Below are 18708 nucleotides of genomic sequence, written 5' to 3'. Positions count from 1 at the left end.
GAAAAATCTTGTTAAATACCCTATTTTTTGTTTTTAGTTTAAAAACGTTATTTTCTGTTCACTAAAATCTAAAATAATCAAATTTTAATAAAATAATCCATATTTTTGAAATTTTTATATAATTTTGCTTCATTTGAGACCCAACATGACATACTTTTGAAAAACTTTTTTTAATAATATTAGGGATCTATTTAATGTTCGAGGGTCGGTAGCAACCCCTTAAAATATTTTATATTCAAAAATTTTTCAAATCCAGCATTTTTTCATTATACACAACATATTCAGGGGGTGCCAGCAGTCATTTTTAAAAAAAGTTGTTTTTAGAACCACCCTAATATATATATATATACATTTTTTTACTTCTAGTAAACTTACAATATTGTAAAAAATATTGTCAAGTAATTTTTGTGTGTAATTACATTAGCTATATTTCAAAAGCTATAGTAGCTATCAATGGTTTCATATAAAAAAGCGTTAGGTATTCACGGGGTGCCAGTTAACACTTTTTATAACAAGATTAAAAAAATTAATCCGAAAAAACCTGGAAAACGAACAGTTTTTTCAAATATACAAGAACTAGCAATTGTACAACATGTTATTGCTGTTGCTGCTTGGGGTTTTTCTTTTGATATTATGGATCTTCGTGTTTTAGGAAAGTTAATTTTAACTATCGGGAGCAGAATTGTTTCTGATTTTTACAATGACTTTTCTGAAAGAGAGGCTCTTTTTTTTTTTTAATATCACAATGCTGATCTCACTCAGCGAATGAGTCAGAATATTAAAAGTCTCAATCAGTTATGTATTCTGAAATTAATAAATTCTTTGATAATTTGAAAACTACATTAAAGTATGATGAAGAAAAACATATTCCTTCTAGTAATATCTTTAACTACGATGAAAACAATTCGTCAGATAATTCTGGAACCAAACGATGCATATTTTAAAAAGGAGTGAAGTATCCTGAATGTATTCAAAACAGTTGTAAGAGTGCTACATCAATCATGTTTTGTGGTTCATTGTATACTTATAAATAATCATCAAATCAAGAGGTAAGATAATTTTGAGGTTAAAGAAAAACTAAAACTAAAAAAAAAGTTCTTGTTGGCCCTGGAAAAATCATTTCTATAGAGGATTTTCAGGCAACATTTAAAGATGTTTCCCTTGCATAGTCATTTGTTATTGAAACTGTTGCTTCATCTGAGTTGTCTAATATCTTTGTACATAAAAAATAAAGTAATGCAGACTCTTTTTGTGCTGGTGTTGGTATAACATACACATTAAGACAAAAAAAATACTAGTTGGAATAGAGTTGTTAACCGGTAGATTTCGTATAATTACGGAAAAAAAAAATTCTTTCGAAAGGATATTGAGAATCAGGAATTTTTTTTTTCGTACCGAATTTTACGAAACAAAAAAACCCGTCGATGTTCATTTCGCAAATGCTACTTAAGAAATGTAGCCTTTCGCAAGTTTAATTACGAAATAAAACTATTTTGCTTCATACGAAAATAGCGTTTACGGAAGTCGCACTTGCGAAATGAGCTCTTTCGCTAAACGACGTTTTGAAGTCTGTAAAAAAATTTTGTTGGCCATACGGATATAATTGTAAAAAATTAAATTTTTTTGTAGCAAAATGTTTATAATAAAATTTTATTTTCAGTATTGCAACATATGAACATTTTAGGGTTTTTTTTTTAAAAATAATGATAAAAAACCAAATTTCTTTTGAAACGAAACTCATTCGCATCGCAACTTGCGAAACAGTGCTTACAGGTAAAAGGACCTCAGAATGTATTGGGAACTCAGAATGTCATGTTTGAATTAAACCAACATAGAACTCTATTTTTTTAATTAAATTCTAAAAGCGTTGGATAATCTGATTAAAGAATATAATGTTATTATAATCTGATAAAAGAATATAAAAATCTGAATTAAATAATAAAATAATCTGATAAAAGAATATAATAATCTGATTAAAGTATATAATGATTAATGAATATAAAGTCATAAACAAAAATATTACATATAATCCTTACAAAATAATCTAAATTACGAAGACGTTGAAAATAGTCTATAAGCAATCAACTTATTTTTTTTAATAATTTTAAATATTTCAATCCCTTCTGAAAATAAGTTTGCAGAACCTTATCAGAAATGTTGCCTTAAGACTCCAAAAACAGTGCTAAAAAGATGCGTGCGCAGAATAAATCCAATTTTCTTAAAATCGCTTTTTTAAATATCTAGCATTTTGAAATGCCGCACCTAACGTTTTGATGTACCAAATCAAAACTATATAACAAAATTAAGTTATTATTTTTTTATCTTTTTTTTTATAACATTAACCAACTTAAAAAAAATGTAATGAACAAAAATATAAAAATAAGATCAAGGTAAACTTTAATTCAAAAAGAGGCGAATAGAGAACGCTAGGTTGTATTCTAGATAAAATCAGTTATAGGAATTTTCAATGTTATCTTCATCAGACTCAAACTGAAGACATTTTTCACAAAAACCGAATATTTTACAAAAGGGTTTGATCATATTCGGATTTAAGCCTGTTTTATCTTGGCATGATGCTTTACTGTAGATTTCAAAACATTATGGCAACACGAGCATTCTCGAAGTTTTATTGCTGCGCAAACATTCTTTCCACATGTACACTTTTCCTTACATTCAAAGAATGCCTCAATTTGTTGTTGTAGCTTAGATTTCCTTTTTTTATTTGCTTTCTCCTTTTTGGTTTTGTCTTCCTTGAATAAAGAAACCGTTTCCAATATTTTTTTTCCCCTACATTGAGCAGTGAACCTAGTTAACTTTAACATTTTCTTTTTTCAATTTAGGTGTTACTTTGGTTACAGGCAACAAGTTAGGTATTTCTTCCAGTGATATTGATTTATCAGATATTGTTTGATAAACTTCAATGGCACTTTCGTATTTATTTTTTCAATATTTTGCTGAGCCACAGCGAACATCTTTTGGAGATGAAACTGTTACTGCTGTTGATATTTGATCCTTTTCGATATTTTCATGAATACACAGCTCAGCTCGTAAAAAGCAAACAAAGCAAACACACTAAAGTGTGTTTTGAATGAGGTTTCGTGTCGAAACTATAAGCAGAATATTCATTTCATAACGTCGAGATGAAATTAAATGCAAATAATTTTTCTTTTTTTTTTTAATTAACTTTCATTTTCCTAGCGTTCTGAGGTCCCTTAACCTAGCATTGTGTGGTGAAATGTAAAAAGTATTTTGATTGTCATTTAATTCCTAAAAAGATGTCTTTTGAACGTTCAAAAGACGTCTTTTTTGGTATACATTTTTACTTCAATATTCCAAGCAAATCATTCCAAAATAACATACTGGTGATATATATATATATATATATATATATATATATATATATATATATATACATATATATATATATATATATATATATATATATATATATATATATATATATATATATATATATATATATATATTAGGGTGGTTCTAAAAACAACTTTTTTTGAAAATGACTGCTGGCACCCCCTGAATATGTTGTGTATAATGAAAAAATGCTGGATTTGAAAAACTTTTGAATAAAAAATATTTTAAGGGGTTGCTACCGACCCTCGAACATTAAATAGGTCCCTAATATTATTAAAAAAAAAGTTTTTCAAAAGTATGTCATGTTGGGTCTCAAAGCGAAATCATATAAAAATTTCAAAAATATGAATCATTTTATAAAAAAACATTAATAAAAACAATTATATTTGAAAAATCTTGTTAAATACCCTATTTTTTGTTTTTTGTTTAAAAACGTTATTTTCTGTTCACTAAAATCTAAAATAATCAAATTTTAATAAAATAATCCATATTTTTGAAATTTTTATATAATTTTGCTTCATTTGAGACCCAACATGACATACTTTTGAAAAACTTTTTTTAATAATATTAGGGATCTATTTAATGTTCGAGGGTCGGTAGCAACCCCTTAAAATATTTTATATTCAAAAATTTTTCAAATCCAGCATTTTTTCATTATACACAACATATTCAGGGGGTGCCAGCAGTCATTTTTAAAAAAAGTTGTTTTTAGAACCACCCTAATATATTTATATACATTTTTTTACTTCTAGTAAACTTACAATATTGTAAAAAATACAATATTGTAAAAAATATTGTCAAGTAATTTTCTAGCGTTCTGAGGTCCCTTAACCTAGCATTGTGTGGTGGAATGTAAAAAGTATAAAAGATAAGTGAACCAAATATTTAAAAATATATTCAGCATGGAAAATAAATAACTTATGCAGAAATTCATGATTCCCTAAGCAATATTGGCAACAATACTACCTACTATTTAACCTGACATTCTGAAGTTCCTAATGAAAAAACAATGTTCTAAATTTTTATCTTAAGACATATGAAAACTATAGTATAAAATTATTAAAACATTTTTGCAATCTAGCCGGAGTATTACTTTAACTAATAAAAGTGAAAACAAAGTATATGCTCAAATATTTGGAGCTTAGCAGGATCTTAAAAAATACCTAACATTCTGAGATCCCTTTTCCTGTAATGGAAAAAAACTTACGAAACGCAGCATAATAAATATATTTAATTACGTTTTATGAATCAAATACGTATAATTAACTAAGTAATTAAAATACTAATTTTTTATATGATATATAAAAAATTAGTATTTTAGTTTATATAATATATATAAACACTGGGATAGAGACATGTTGCGGAGGTAGCTAAATATATATATATATATATATATATATATATATATATATATATATATATATATATATATATATATATATATATATATATATATATATATATATATATAAATATATGTAAAAACTATTAAAGAATTATTTAACAACATTAATTTATTTATATAATCAATAATAACATTTTTTTGTATAACAATTAAATGAATGCTTTCGAGTCTATTCCGAAACGCTCCTTCCGTAAGGATCTGTTTCGCAAGTATTCTTTTGAAACGATTTGTTTCGCAATTTTCTTTTTGTAAAGGGTTATTACGGAATAATAATTATATTTTTTTTAGTATAATGCGTTACTGAAGGTGAATTTGCGCAAGCGCAACTTCCGCAAAATACCAACTTGAAATACGGAAGACAAAAATGCGAAAAGTTCTTGTTTTACGGCGAACAACCTTAAGTTGAAAGTTCATTATAAAATTATAACCTATCGTTTTAGAAACAACAAACTAATGCAAATCCAGGCTGTTTTTTTATTGAATTTTTAAACAAAGCAATATAACTTTGACTGAGCAATATAAATAAAACTATTAAATTTATGAATGCCTAAAGTTATAATAATAATTTATGCAAACTCGGACTGTTTTTTTATTGAATTTAAAAACAAAGCAATAGTGTGAATGTTTTGAATTTACAGCAAAACGTATATATATATATATATATATATATATATATATATATATATATATATATATATATATATATATATATATATATATATATATATATATATATATATATATATATATATATATATATATATATATATACATATATATATATATATATATATATATATATATATATATATATATATATATATATATATATATATATATATATGTATATATATATATATATATATATATATATATATATATATATATATATATATATATATATATATATATATATATATATATATATATATATATATATATATACAGCTGCGGACAAAACTACGCGAACGATTGCAAATAGTTTCTTTAATGAAATTTTCAATGTCTTAAAATAAGTTTATAGTTTAATACTATATATGGTTGGATAGAGCGTTTTTTGCTCTATAAGACTGTGTAAAGTGTATTCTCTAATAATTTGTTTAAAATTAAACATATCTAAATGTTCAAAAAGCATCAAATATTTTGCGCGACAAAACCACGTGAACGATTATACAAACGTAAAAGAATAATTTTACTAACATCAACAAGTAATTGATTCTAAAAAAAAAAAAACATTAATATTTAGTTGCATAGCCTTTAGAATCGATAACGGCCTTGCACCGTCTTGGCATAGATTCTACAAGAGTTTCTAGTAACTGTTTTGGTAATGCCTCCCATTCATACTGTACGGCTCGAAAAAGTTCATCCGGTTTTTGAAATTTGCGACCTCCCAAGCGTCGCTCAACTTCAATCCATAAATTTTCGATTGGATTTAAGTCGGGAGATTGGGCAGGCCACTTCAAAACCGTTATGCTATTATTTATGAGCCAATTTTTTACAGTCAAAGCTGTATGTTTAGGGTCATTATCATGTTGATAAACCCAATTGTGAGGCATTTTTTCTCAAGCGTGTGCCAACATTTGATTAGATAATATTTCCCTGTACTGTAGTTGGTCCATTATACCGTTTACACGGTACAACGGACCAATTCCAGCCCAGGAGAAACACCCCCAAACCATTATATTGCCACCCCCAAATTTTACAAATTTTACAAATTTTCCTATTGTATACTCTTTTGCAAATCTTTTACCTACTGGACACCTAACATAACCTCGACCGTCGCTGCAAACCATGTTAAATTTACTTTTATCCGACCACAAAACTGTTTTCCAATTTTCAACCGTCCAGTTTAAGTGATCTTTAGCGAACTGTAGGCGATCTTTGACGTGCCTGGGCTTAAGGAATGGTTTCTTTGCAGATCTGCGCCCATAAAGACCTCCTTCGTTTAAACGCCTTTGAATCGTTCGTGTGCTTACGTTTTCCATGCCTGTTTGCAGACGAATTTCAGGGGCTGTCAAATGTGGATTCTCAAGAGATTTTCGCACAATTTTTCGATCAGTACTAAAAAATAAAATGTTAAACATTAAAATTAACATTAACATTAATATTATTAAGATTAAATATTAAAAAAAATAAAATTAAAGGAATATTACCGCTTATCCGTAATACGTGGACGACCACCTTTCTTAACGATCTTTTTGCTCTTTTCTCGGTGTATAATTTTATGTATTCCACCTTTTGACATCTTCACATGAGCTGCAATTTGCCCAATGGACCATTTTTCTTCTTTGCGCAAACGCAAAACCAAGCTTTCAATTTTTGAATCAGTTTGACGAACCATTATAGTTTAATTTTTTAAATTTTTTGATGTTAAACAGAATAATCTTGAGAAATTTAAATGATTGTAAGTTCTTAGAATACCAAAACCACATGAACGATTTTTAAAAGCACTGATTTCGATGTGAATATAATATAATTTGCATCAAAAATGACGCTTTTATAAATCGTTCACGTGGTTTTGTCGCTCAAAATTTTCGAAATTAATTTATCGTTTATACATCTATGATTTTATACGTATTATTAAAGAATACACTTTACACAATCTTATAGAGCAAAAAACGCTCTATCCAATCATATATAGTATTAGAGAAAAAACTTTTTTTAAGGTGTTGAAACTTTTGTTTCAAAAAACTATCTGCAATCGTTCACGTAGTTTTGTCCGCAACTGTATATATATATATATATATATATATATATATATATATATATATATATATATATATATATATATATATATATATATATATATATATATATATATATATATATATATATATATATATATATATATATATATATATATATATATATATATATATATATATACATATATATATATATATATATATATATATATATATATATATATATATATATATACTGTTTTGTATATATATATATATATATATATAAATATATATATATATATATAACAGTATATATATATATATATATATATATATATATATATATAACAGTACTGTTATATATATATATATATATATATATATATACTGTTATATATATATATATTTATATATATATATATATATATACAAAACAGTATATATATATATATATATATATATATATATATATATATATATGTATGTATATATATATATATACATATATATATGTATATATATATATATACGTATATATATATATATACATATATATATGTATATATATATATATACATACATATATATATATATATATATATATATATATATATATATATATATATATATATATATATATATATATGTATATATATAACAGTATATATATTAGACGCTTTCCACGAGGCACGGCATGTCTACATAATGTCTTATGATATCCGTTCTTATCAAGAATTCCATTTATTTTCACGAGATTACCAACCTGATTAAAAGGAAAACAGCGCCACACTATTACTAACCATCCTTCATGTTTGACATTAGGCTGTATACTCTGTGGATGAAATTTTTCAGTAGCTGTTCGTCGCAAATAGATCCGTCGCTTTGTTCCAAAAACAAGAATTTTGCATTTGTCCGTCCACAATACATTTCGCCAGTCTATATCTGTCCATTTGAATGTGTTAGAGCCTATTGAAGCCTCTTTTTCTAATTTATTCGTTTTAAAAAATGTTTTCGAACAGCTACTCTACCATTTAAGCTAACAGTTTTCAAGCGACGTCTTACAGTTCTTTCTGAAATAGTTTTATAATAAGCAGCATTGAAGTTAGATGTTACTTTTTGGGCTGTTAATCGTCTATTTCGTTTACGTGAGAGTATAATTGACTTGTCTTCAGCCTTTGTTTTTGAATTTAAATTTGAGTCTAAAAATAATCAAAATACATTAGCACATCTTAGTTGAATTATTTTATGGCTTATATACAATTTTAAAAATTAATATCAATTATTAGAAGTTTATTTAAAACATCAGCACATCTTAATCGAATTAATTTATGACTTATAAAGAATTTTAAAATTTAATATCCCAAACGGCATATCTAGTATTGTAAATACTCGGAGTATTGATCACGTATAACATACCGCCGTTGATACCAGAAAAATACGCATTTAGTTTTAAGTTTCGAATTCGAGTTCAATACCACTTATTTATCAAAAATACGTATTATTTAATATTTGATCAAAATCGGATACGATATCGTACCCGATTTTGATCAAATATCAGCATATAACGGAAAAACGAAAATCTTTGCTTTAAAGCGCATGCTTAAACTGAAATTGTGAAAGCAAAATTTAAGTTAAAAAGTTTTCTCTAGAGAAATTTAGTAAAAAGTTTGTCTGGAATGAAAAGGAATAGTCAGGAATACATGAAAAGTTGTATGAAGAGATATCGTTCTGCTAAAGCAGTATCGCATATCTCCAATACGGTTACAGTACTTTTTTGTACTAAAGAAGTTACTAAAATTTTATCATAAAAATATTTATTACTACTTTTAAATTTATTTTGTTTTATGAAGTCCTAAACTAATATAATTCAAATATATTATAAATCCTATCATTTCATACCTTGCTTATTTTATTATGTTGATTATTATTTTATTAACATTTCTGTTATGCTATTACCTTTTTTTTGTACTGTTTTAAAAAATTTAGAAAAATAAATTAAAATTTCGAGCCAACACTGACATTTTATTGTTGCTAAACGTTAAATTTTGTTATAAGGATTGCAGTTCTTCTATCTATTTTTTGCTCTTTATTCAATAAGTATTTGATTTAAATTAAATATGATTATAATTTGATATTTTATTACGAGATATATGTTTTTATATATGAATATATATGAATCTTTTTAGATTTTTTTATGTTATTTTTAAATTTTTTGTTCGCGCAATTCAAGTTATATATGTTTATAGTTTGCATATATGTTTATATTATGTTCAAAGTTAAAAAGTTTTTGATAAATATATGTATGTGGTAATATGTGTTATGTAATTGTTTTAAATATGTGTCATTAAAATAGTATAAAATGTATCTATTGTGTATATAAATATTATATGAGGTGTTTATATATGTTATATAAAGTTAAATAAATGTATTGTGTTTTATAGTTATTATATATGTTTATATTATGTTGTTTCCATGTTTTCAAAGTGTGTGACTTGGCAAACGTGTTGAGCAAGATTTTGCGTAAAGTTGTTATTTATGTTACTAATGTTGTTACATTTGACTTACCTTTATGTTGGTGTCTATTGTTAAAAATTATAAGTGGTTTTATTATTGAAACTCACTGCTTTTAATCATTCACTAAAAGCCACTCAAGAAATTCACTAAAAGCCACTCAAGAAATCATTTTGCCGTATATACATTTTGTTTATATCTCAATTTGAATTTTTAGAACCATGAAGTACCAACATGATTTGTTTTCTAAAAGCTAACATGAAATAACAATATTTAACAACTACTACTCTCTTATCATGACATCTTATCTCTATCAGATATATTGATTTTTGATTCATATTTGATGTTTTTTTTGTATTTACTTATTGATTACATTTTTTCATTTCAGATTTATCATATGATGGATTTATGCGATATAAAAGAACAAATGTATGTAAATTTTTATAAATTTTATCTAGGCTTTTCTAAATGTGTTTCTTATTCACATTTTATTTTACAAGCAAGGTCTGCAAGCAAATTTGAGCTGAAATTTTTTTTTAGCTTTTAAGGAAAATTGGCGTTATTCTTTGTTTAATTTAATTTGTTTAAATATAGTAGTTCTAACAAATAAATGTTTGTTTGTTTTTGGCTTTTACTTATCTGTTTTCAGATTCTTATAAACTAGGCAACTCAGCTAAGCAAGTTTTGTTTTATTTTTTAGTGCTTTTGGAAAGAGCTGAAAGTTATTTTTTAGAGTGATTGAAAAGAACTGAAGTGTTTTTTAGTTACTTCACACGGTGTAACTGATACTGGTTTGAGTAAGTTTACTATTTTGTTTTATTTTATATTGGATTTATTTTATATTTGATATATATTATATTAGATATATATTTTTATATTTAACATGGAAAACTGACTGTAATTTGTTGACACGAAAGTTTATAAATTTAAATCTGCCTATATTTTTGTATATTTATATATATATATATATATATATATATATATATATATATATATATATATATATATATATATATATATATATATATATATATATATATATATATATAATTACTTTAGAGTAAAATATACTGACTGACATTGCTTCAATTTTTTATACAAGATTGTGCATTTATTATTTTTGTTCATTAAGGTAAAAATAATTTTGTGGATTGTGGATTCTTTGTTAAATTAAAAATAGTTGAAGTAAATAAATATTGTTTAATATTTTTGATAAACGACTTATGTACATAAACATATAAAAAGATATGGATTTCAATAAATCTTAAGTTTAAATAAAGTCTTTGATTAGAAAAGATCACAATTTGTAAGATTCTTTTACGTTCATTTATTCAATTGTAACAATAGTAAGATTAATATGTTTAATGATAGCAGTGAAATTGAAATAGATAGTATTAGGCTCAACGAAGTTATTAATGTAAATGCTAATAGGCAACTTAAAAATAGTTGTCAAATGAAAAAATAGATCTAGGCAGGATGAAATTAATCGTTGTTGAAATATAAGAAATGCAACTCGGCATGCAAAAAACTTACTTGACAGAATTCAGTGTAAAGCAGTGTTAATGTCTGTTAATTTGATTTTACTTTAGACACTTTAGAACAAAGCAAAGTATGAGTTTAACTATTCATAGTAACAATTAACACTTTTAAATCTAAATTATTTTTTTTTTATAATTTCTATCATAGTTATGTTCTTTTTTTCATTTTTTTTTTTAGTTTGTCTTCCCTTTGTCATCTTTTAATTAGTTAGCTAACTGTTGAAACATGGTTTTAATTTTGTAAATTTAGTATGATGTGAAATTTACTCTATTAATCATTACTCAACACTTAGAGAGAAGCTGGAGCTTAATTAAGAAATGCTGGAAATTAACATCGAGGTAAAAATAATTTTGTTTACTGGTAACATAATAAAACCAGTTACTACTATTTATTCCGTGCTTTTTTACATTTGTTAACATGGTGCTTTGGAAACACTTTCTTTCTCTCCCTCTCTCTTAGATGAGAGGGAGATTTAATAAAACTTATGTAATTACTGAGCTCTTACGTATTTCTTAATACCACAAATGATAATGACCATTTATATTATACTGAAATATTTTACGAGTTGCTTGCTATTTTATGAAATAGTTGCTCAAATTGTTTAACTATAATTATCCCTTGATTGTTCAAATATTGTAATAAATAAAATCTTTTTAGTCCAAGTATTTAAGTTAATAAAATGTCTTATTAAGTTGTGGTGTTATTTGCCAGTGTTACTATAGTAACAATGTATACATTGTGTTGTCTAGCCTTTTTATAATCTTTTTAAATTATTCTGTAGACACAGAATATATATTTTCTGTTTTTATTATCCTAATTCTACTAACAATGAAATGCAAATAGTACTTTTGTAATTAAAAATTGTAATTTTTTTTTTCATGTCTTTTTTTAGGTATTTGCAGGCTTTACTTGACTTTCCTTTTCTGGTACCTGTGTTGTGACAGATTTTAAAAAGAACTCAACTGATGTTAATGCAATCTTTATGTCGTTACCTATAAGTTATGACGTTGCTGATACGGAGTCAAAGTTAAAATATTTATAGATAAATTTGTATTTAATATTTTAGATAATATATCAAGTTATTAATGTGTTTTTATTGTTATTAATGATTTAATATTTCATAACCCATATTACGGGTTGCTTACTGCTAGTCATTATCATTATGTTATGAATTCATATTAGTTAATAAAATTGTACTGAATATTCTCTTGTTATCAAGTTTTATACGTGTTTAAATGCGAGTTTGATACTCAGTAGGCGTCGTATTGTATACTTGTCTTTATACGCATTTGATGTCTATTTTTAATGCGCGTTTGACACGATAAAATGGCTAACATATATTCGTAAATAATGCGTATTCTGGAAAGTTTTAAATGCGCATGTAATACCAGGAATATATCGTATTGAATATTCTCTGGTTATCGTGTTTTATACGTGTTTACAAGAGTTTCAAATGCGAGTTTGATACTCAGTAGGCGTCGTATTGTATACCTGTCTTTATACGCATCTAATGCGTATTTCTAATGCGTATTCGACACGATAAAATGGCTAACATACATACCACATCGATACGTATTTAAACGAGTTTCTAATGCGCATTTACAACTAAATTTGCCGACTGGGATCATTTATTATAGATAAAAAAACTTTTAAAACTTTAAGTGACCGGAAACTTTTTCCGGACAGTGTGTATATATATATATATATATATATATATATATATATATATATATATATATATATATATATATATATATATATATATATATATATATATATATATATATATATATATATATATATATATATATATATATTCGAACTTCCTAGAGTTCACGGGAAAAAAAAGTCAGACGAAATATCGTCTAAATCGGCGCAAAATAAACTCAAACAAGGATCAAGAAACATTGGTCAGTTTTGAAATTTTAACTTGCGACATTTTAATTGGAGGAGTGAAAAAAGTGTCCTAGTTAAGTTATAAAAGCTTCCTTTTTTTAGAAATACATAATCGCTTTTGGAACTTTTTTTATATGTATATATAAAAAAAAGTTCCAAATAAACATTATTTATAAACAAATTATATTTCTTCGTAAATAGGTTACTATTGCGGTTCTAAAAATAAATTTGATAAACTTTTTGCAAAGCTTTCTAGGATCGAATGTGGACAAACAAAACAAAATGCCATGAAACTTACAACCAATTCTGAAGAAAATGTGTATAAAAGTGCAATAAAACAATGTTATTAGGACTTATTTTCATCGGATTTTGCCACCTTAAACGTTTGCCAGCTGGTATAATTTAAAAAAAAATAGGAATAACTGAAGATTCGATGACAAACTTGGAAAAAACCCAGTAAACACAGATTGGTTCACAATTGGTCAATATTTAGTCGAAATTGTTCGAAAAATGGATAAAACGTTTAGCTACCCATTTTGACTAAAAATCGACATTTAACTTGAAATATATATTTCAAACTTTTTTTATATAGACGTTTACTTAGCGTCGATCTAACGTTTAGAATATCGACTTACATTATTCAATATTGTAAACCTTTAATCGACCTTAATTAAACGTAAACATTTATAGGTTTAAAATGCCCAGTAAACACACAAATGTCTTTTAAACATCAAAACAACGTTTTGACAAAACGTTCAAATTTGGTCGATTATCCGTTTAGAATGAAATCCAGATCAACGTTTAGAACAAACGTCTATATTCAAACGTATATATTCATAAAACGTGTATATTAAAACGTATTTTAGACGTCTATGATAGGATTATTATACGTATATAAAGCGTTTAGATTTTATCTAGTTTACGTTTAAATCTAGTCTAATTAACGTATATAAAGCGTAATGATTTAGTCTAAGTAAATGTATATTGAACTATTTGACTTTGTCTAATAGTTTCTTTGATTAAGTTAGCATAATTTGAATTTATTTAAGCTTTATAACTTACATAAATTAAATTTGCGTTATAACTTTTTAACTTTATATAAGTAATAAGACCTAAATAGGTCTTAAAACTGGTAAATAAGATATAGCTATAAAAGATCTGGTCTTACTTTTTATATTTTTTATAACTATTTCAATATGTTTATAAACTTTTATGCTATACTACTTATACTATACTTTTATATTATAAAACTGTTTATAAAGTTATAAGCATATATAAAACGTTTTCATGTAGTGGGGATTTAGAGAAAAAATGTTCGTGCGCTATACTTGTTTATGCTTTGATAATTAAGAAAAATTAAATGATCAATCTTTTTGCAGTGTAAACTTTATAGTAACAATTTCTACCAAATATTTTTTAAATTTAATCTCATTCGCAGAAAATTAAAGTTTACATTAAGATTAAGTCAAAGATTACTAATAAAATTTATAAACTCAAATAAATAAATATTTTGTATCACTGTTTTCTCTGGTTTATGAATTATCAAAAATCTTCCTAGTATACCATCTACCGCTTGTTTTTCATGCACTTGTTCTTGTGCAACATAATCTTCTACATTCGTATCCTGATCGCCTGATTTTGTAACCTGATTTGTAACCGCAAAAAATAGGGCAAAAGAGTTAGCATTTTAAATGTACATTCATAAATCAAAGTTGGAATTACACAGAACAACTTTACATATAGAGGACTTTCCGAATGAAAATTTTCCGAAATTTCCTGAACTATCCATGTTTATTTTTGACATTAATAAATTAGTAACGTCGCGACATAACATATGCTCTGGTTTTTACTAGCCCTGTTCCACCAATTTTCTTTAACAAATGTAACTAAATTAAGCCAAATTGCATCTAAAATAAAAAAATTGATATTTAGTTATTAAACTTCTTGATTATAACAAAGATGAATACTACTATTACACAATCATATTAGCGTTTACAAAATGAGTTTAAACTGTTTATAAAACTTACGAAAAAAGTTCTTGCAGCAGGACTTTCATATCGAGAGACAAGCAACTCGTAATTTTTAAATATGTCAATGTGGCCATCAATAATTTCTAAAACATCAAAGTCTATTGATTTGTTGGCATTTAGGAAAATTGCTGATGTTTTAAATAAACTTCTAATGATACCGCGAAAAGAGCTTTTTTAACTTCCATAATTAAAATGGCGCGTCCAAAACTCGTTTATTGTTTGTTGTAAGGAAATGAATCTTGAAAACGCATTTAAGTCTAATTTAGTTATTTAGCCAATGAAAAATAATTTTTCATTGGCTAAATAATTTAATTTGTCAGTTTTTAATTGTTTTTTATTGATATAACAATATTAGACTAAAAATTACTCAAGACAATTTAATCTTATCTTTAATTTAGAGATAAGAAGCTATATAAATCATTTGTTTATTTTATTTGAATAAAGTAATAAATTATTATTTATTACTTTATTCAACCTTGTAGATTTTCTTGTCGAAAATAATGAAAATAATATTAACATAGATGCAAATAATATGTATAATCATCTTAACAAAGAAATTTGTAAACTCTTCATTAGTTCTGATATAAATACAGAATCAAGGAGTGTGAGAGTTAAAACAAAGTCTTATTACTTATTTTAAAATACTTATTTTTAAAAAAGCATGAGCATGTTTCAAATTTTATATCAGTGTAACGTTGATGATGTGGCTTTATTTCAGAAGTGTGCAATTTTGGAGTTTATTAACTTTCAAGATAGTTTAGTTTAAAAATACTTGCTTTTACATAAACAAAAAATTATTTATACTGCACTATTTTAAGTGTGTGAAAGTTTACAAAAGAAGAGGCCATCAATCAAAAAGAGTTACAAAGCACGAGTTTATTTTGAACGACTCAATGAACATATATATTTAGCTACAAAGCACGAGTAATGCTTTATTTATTGGCACTAGCATCTAAATTAGTTTATGTTACTTCATAATTTGTAAACTTTTAACAATGCTTGTGCGCTTGACTATCTTTGTAAAATTTTTTATTTTTTTCGCTAATTGCAATTTTTTGTCTATGTGTATGTAAAGATTCCTTTATGTCATTCTTATACAGTACTTATACAAGAAAAAGTAAATTTAAAAGGAATAAAAACCATTTTGAACAAATTTTTCTTTTTGAGTTAAAATTTAAGCTTTCTTAAAAATTATGGATTAAAACATATTCTTAAACATTTTTGTAAATATGTACTTATTTTACGGTTGCAACTTTTAAAATAAATTTATAAACGTATTAACTAAATAAATTTTCAATATTTTCTTTTGAAAAATATAATTTAACTGTCAATGTTTAGAGTGCTTGTTAATATTACTCTGACCATGTCGAATACTTTTTGTTAAAGCGTTTACTTTCAGGTGCTTAATACTAAGGAGGGGTAATTAGATAATTTTTGGAAAATATAACCCTGAGCGTATTAAGATTTATTAAATTCATTCGTTTATTAAATTTCACTTATTGCCAAAGAAAACTATCTACTGATAAAAATAAAAACTTGGAGAAGTTGGGCTTTAAAATGTCAAATTTAAACTAACTGATCAAAACGAAAGCTTTCGTTGTAATCAGCTCTTAAAAATTCACAAACACTAAGCAAGAATTCAAAAAGTTATTGAGATTTTGTATTGAAAACTGAATAACTTATATTGTTGCTGTTATACATTTTTGAGGTGTTTGTCCGCATTCCGATCCCAGAACCCTTAGTTTTAATTTATTTAATATATGCGTGACGAAAGCCAAACGGTAAACTTAATGCATAAAACAAATATTATTATTTTAATTATTATATTTATTTTCTTTAAGATCAAAACACAATATAAGCATGTGTGACGTGATCCTCAAAGTCTTAAGGTGAGTTTCCACTCATCATTTTTTTCACGGAAAGGAAAAAATAGTCACGTGGGCATGTGTAGTATAAGGTTTAATTTGTCCACAAACTACGCATGCTCACTTGATTATTATTCCCTTTCTCATCCCGTTTCCGTAGAAAAACGGATAAGTGGAAACTCTACCTTTATAAAGAATTTCTCGAAATTAATTGAGTTAGCGAGTTTAGTGCTTACACATTATTCGACATAAGTGAAACTATTTATGACTTTCTATCGTATTTATGACTTTCTATCGTGAACAAAAGATTTCACGCATGGTTTAAGGAATTCCAATAGCGTTACATTTCCATCTCTAATACTTCCATGATAATGCTGACTAAATTTAAAATAAAAATATAAAAAAAATATATAAAAAAATTTAAACAAAAATCTAAAAAAAAAAGCTCAAAAAGGCACTCAATCTTTTTTAAACTTTTGAAAAAATATTAGGATGACACGCTTAATCTTGATTTTCTTTTACATTCCGATGCCAAATGGATAAAAAAAATGGATTAATGACACACCGCTTTACTTCTACACTGCGCGACATAATGATAAGACACCCCAAAATATTTATAAAACTCTACTATACATTTATATTTAAAAACTAATTTTTATAGTAAATGAGAGCAAATGGATTACAAGACTAAACAACATTTAAAAAAAGTCTATTTTAAACCTAACTCGCATTTTATTAAAAAAAAAACTTTAGTGCGACAAAATTATAAGACACTTTTGGAAAAAATTCATATAAATTGTCATTTATATAAAAAGACGTCTCAGCTTTAAACAATCAATAGTGGGTACTTTTACCATTTTTTAATTCACTTTAATCATTCTAGAAGGTAAAGAATCATACAACTTTTTTATGTACGAAATGTCAATTGCATCCCATGCAAATGCGATGGATGATTTCAAGTCAGCTAGTGAACTATATTGTTTACCACCTTCAAACGCTACATGTGACAGCTGTGCCCAAGCATACACCAACGCAAATCGTGAAAATAATAATTCCATATATCCGGCTCATCAAGACAAAATCGTTTTTCGTTAGAAAATACTACTTGTTGCCACTCTTCCTTCCATGTTACCTGGTCCTTTGCAAAAGTTATTCGATTGTTTATGTGATTTGTTGTCAAAGGTGGTCTTCGCTGAAGTATTTTGCGCGAAAGGTAAAAAGCATTATGAATAACTCGCTAAACTGTACGTAAATTAGCAGTCACACCTGCTTCCGCAGTAATTTGACGTGCAGTTAATAAAGAATTTGAAGCTTTTCTCATCAACCTTCGTCTATCACTGTCACTTAATGTGAATGGACGTGCGGGACTTTTTGATATTCCATACAAATGAGGACTATTAACG

The 18708-nt window shown here is 25.7% G+C and overlaps 1 long non-coding RNA gene across 1 annotated transcript; it reads left to right on the top strand.

Annotated features, from left to right (window-relative positions):
• The first annotated feature begins 8133 nt into the window (after positions 1-8133).
• LOC136076892 (uncharacterized) lies at positions 8134-12600 on the top strand. Its single transcript, XR_010636658.1, has 4 exons — positions 8134-10404; positions 10676-10772; positions 11764-11852; positions 12407-12600. It is a non-coding gene; the product is annotated as an uncharacterized LOC136076892 (long non-coding RNA).
• Positions 12601-18708: the final 6108 nt, after the last annotated feature.

Source organism: Hydra vulgaris, chromosome 02 (assembly GCF_038396675.1).
Source record: "Hydra vulgaris chromosome 02, alternate assembly HydraT2T_AEP".
NCBI classification, from domain to species: domain Eukaryota; kingdom Metazoa; phylum Cnidaria; class Hydrozoa; order Anthoathecata; family Hydridae; genus Hydra; species Hydra vulgaris.
The sequence above is the reverse complement of the archived record's forward strand: the minus strand, read 5'-3'. Positions and strand labels throughout refer to the sequence as shown.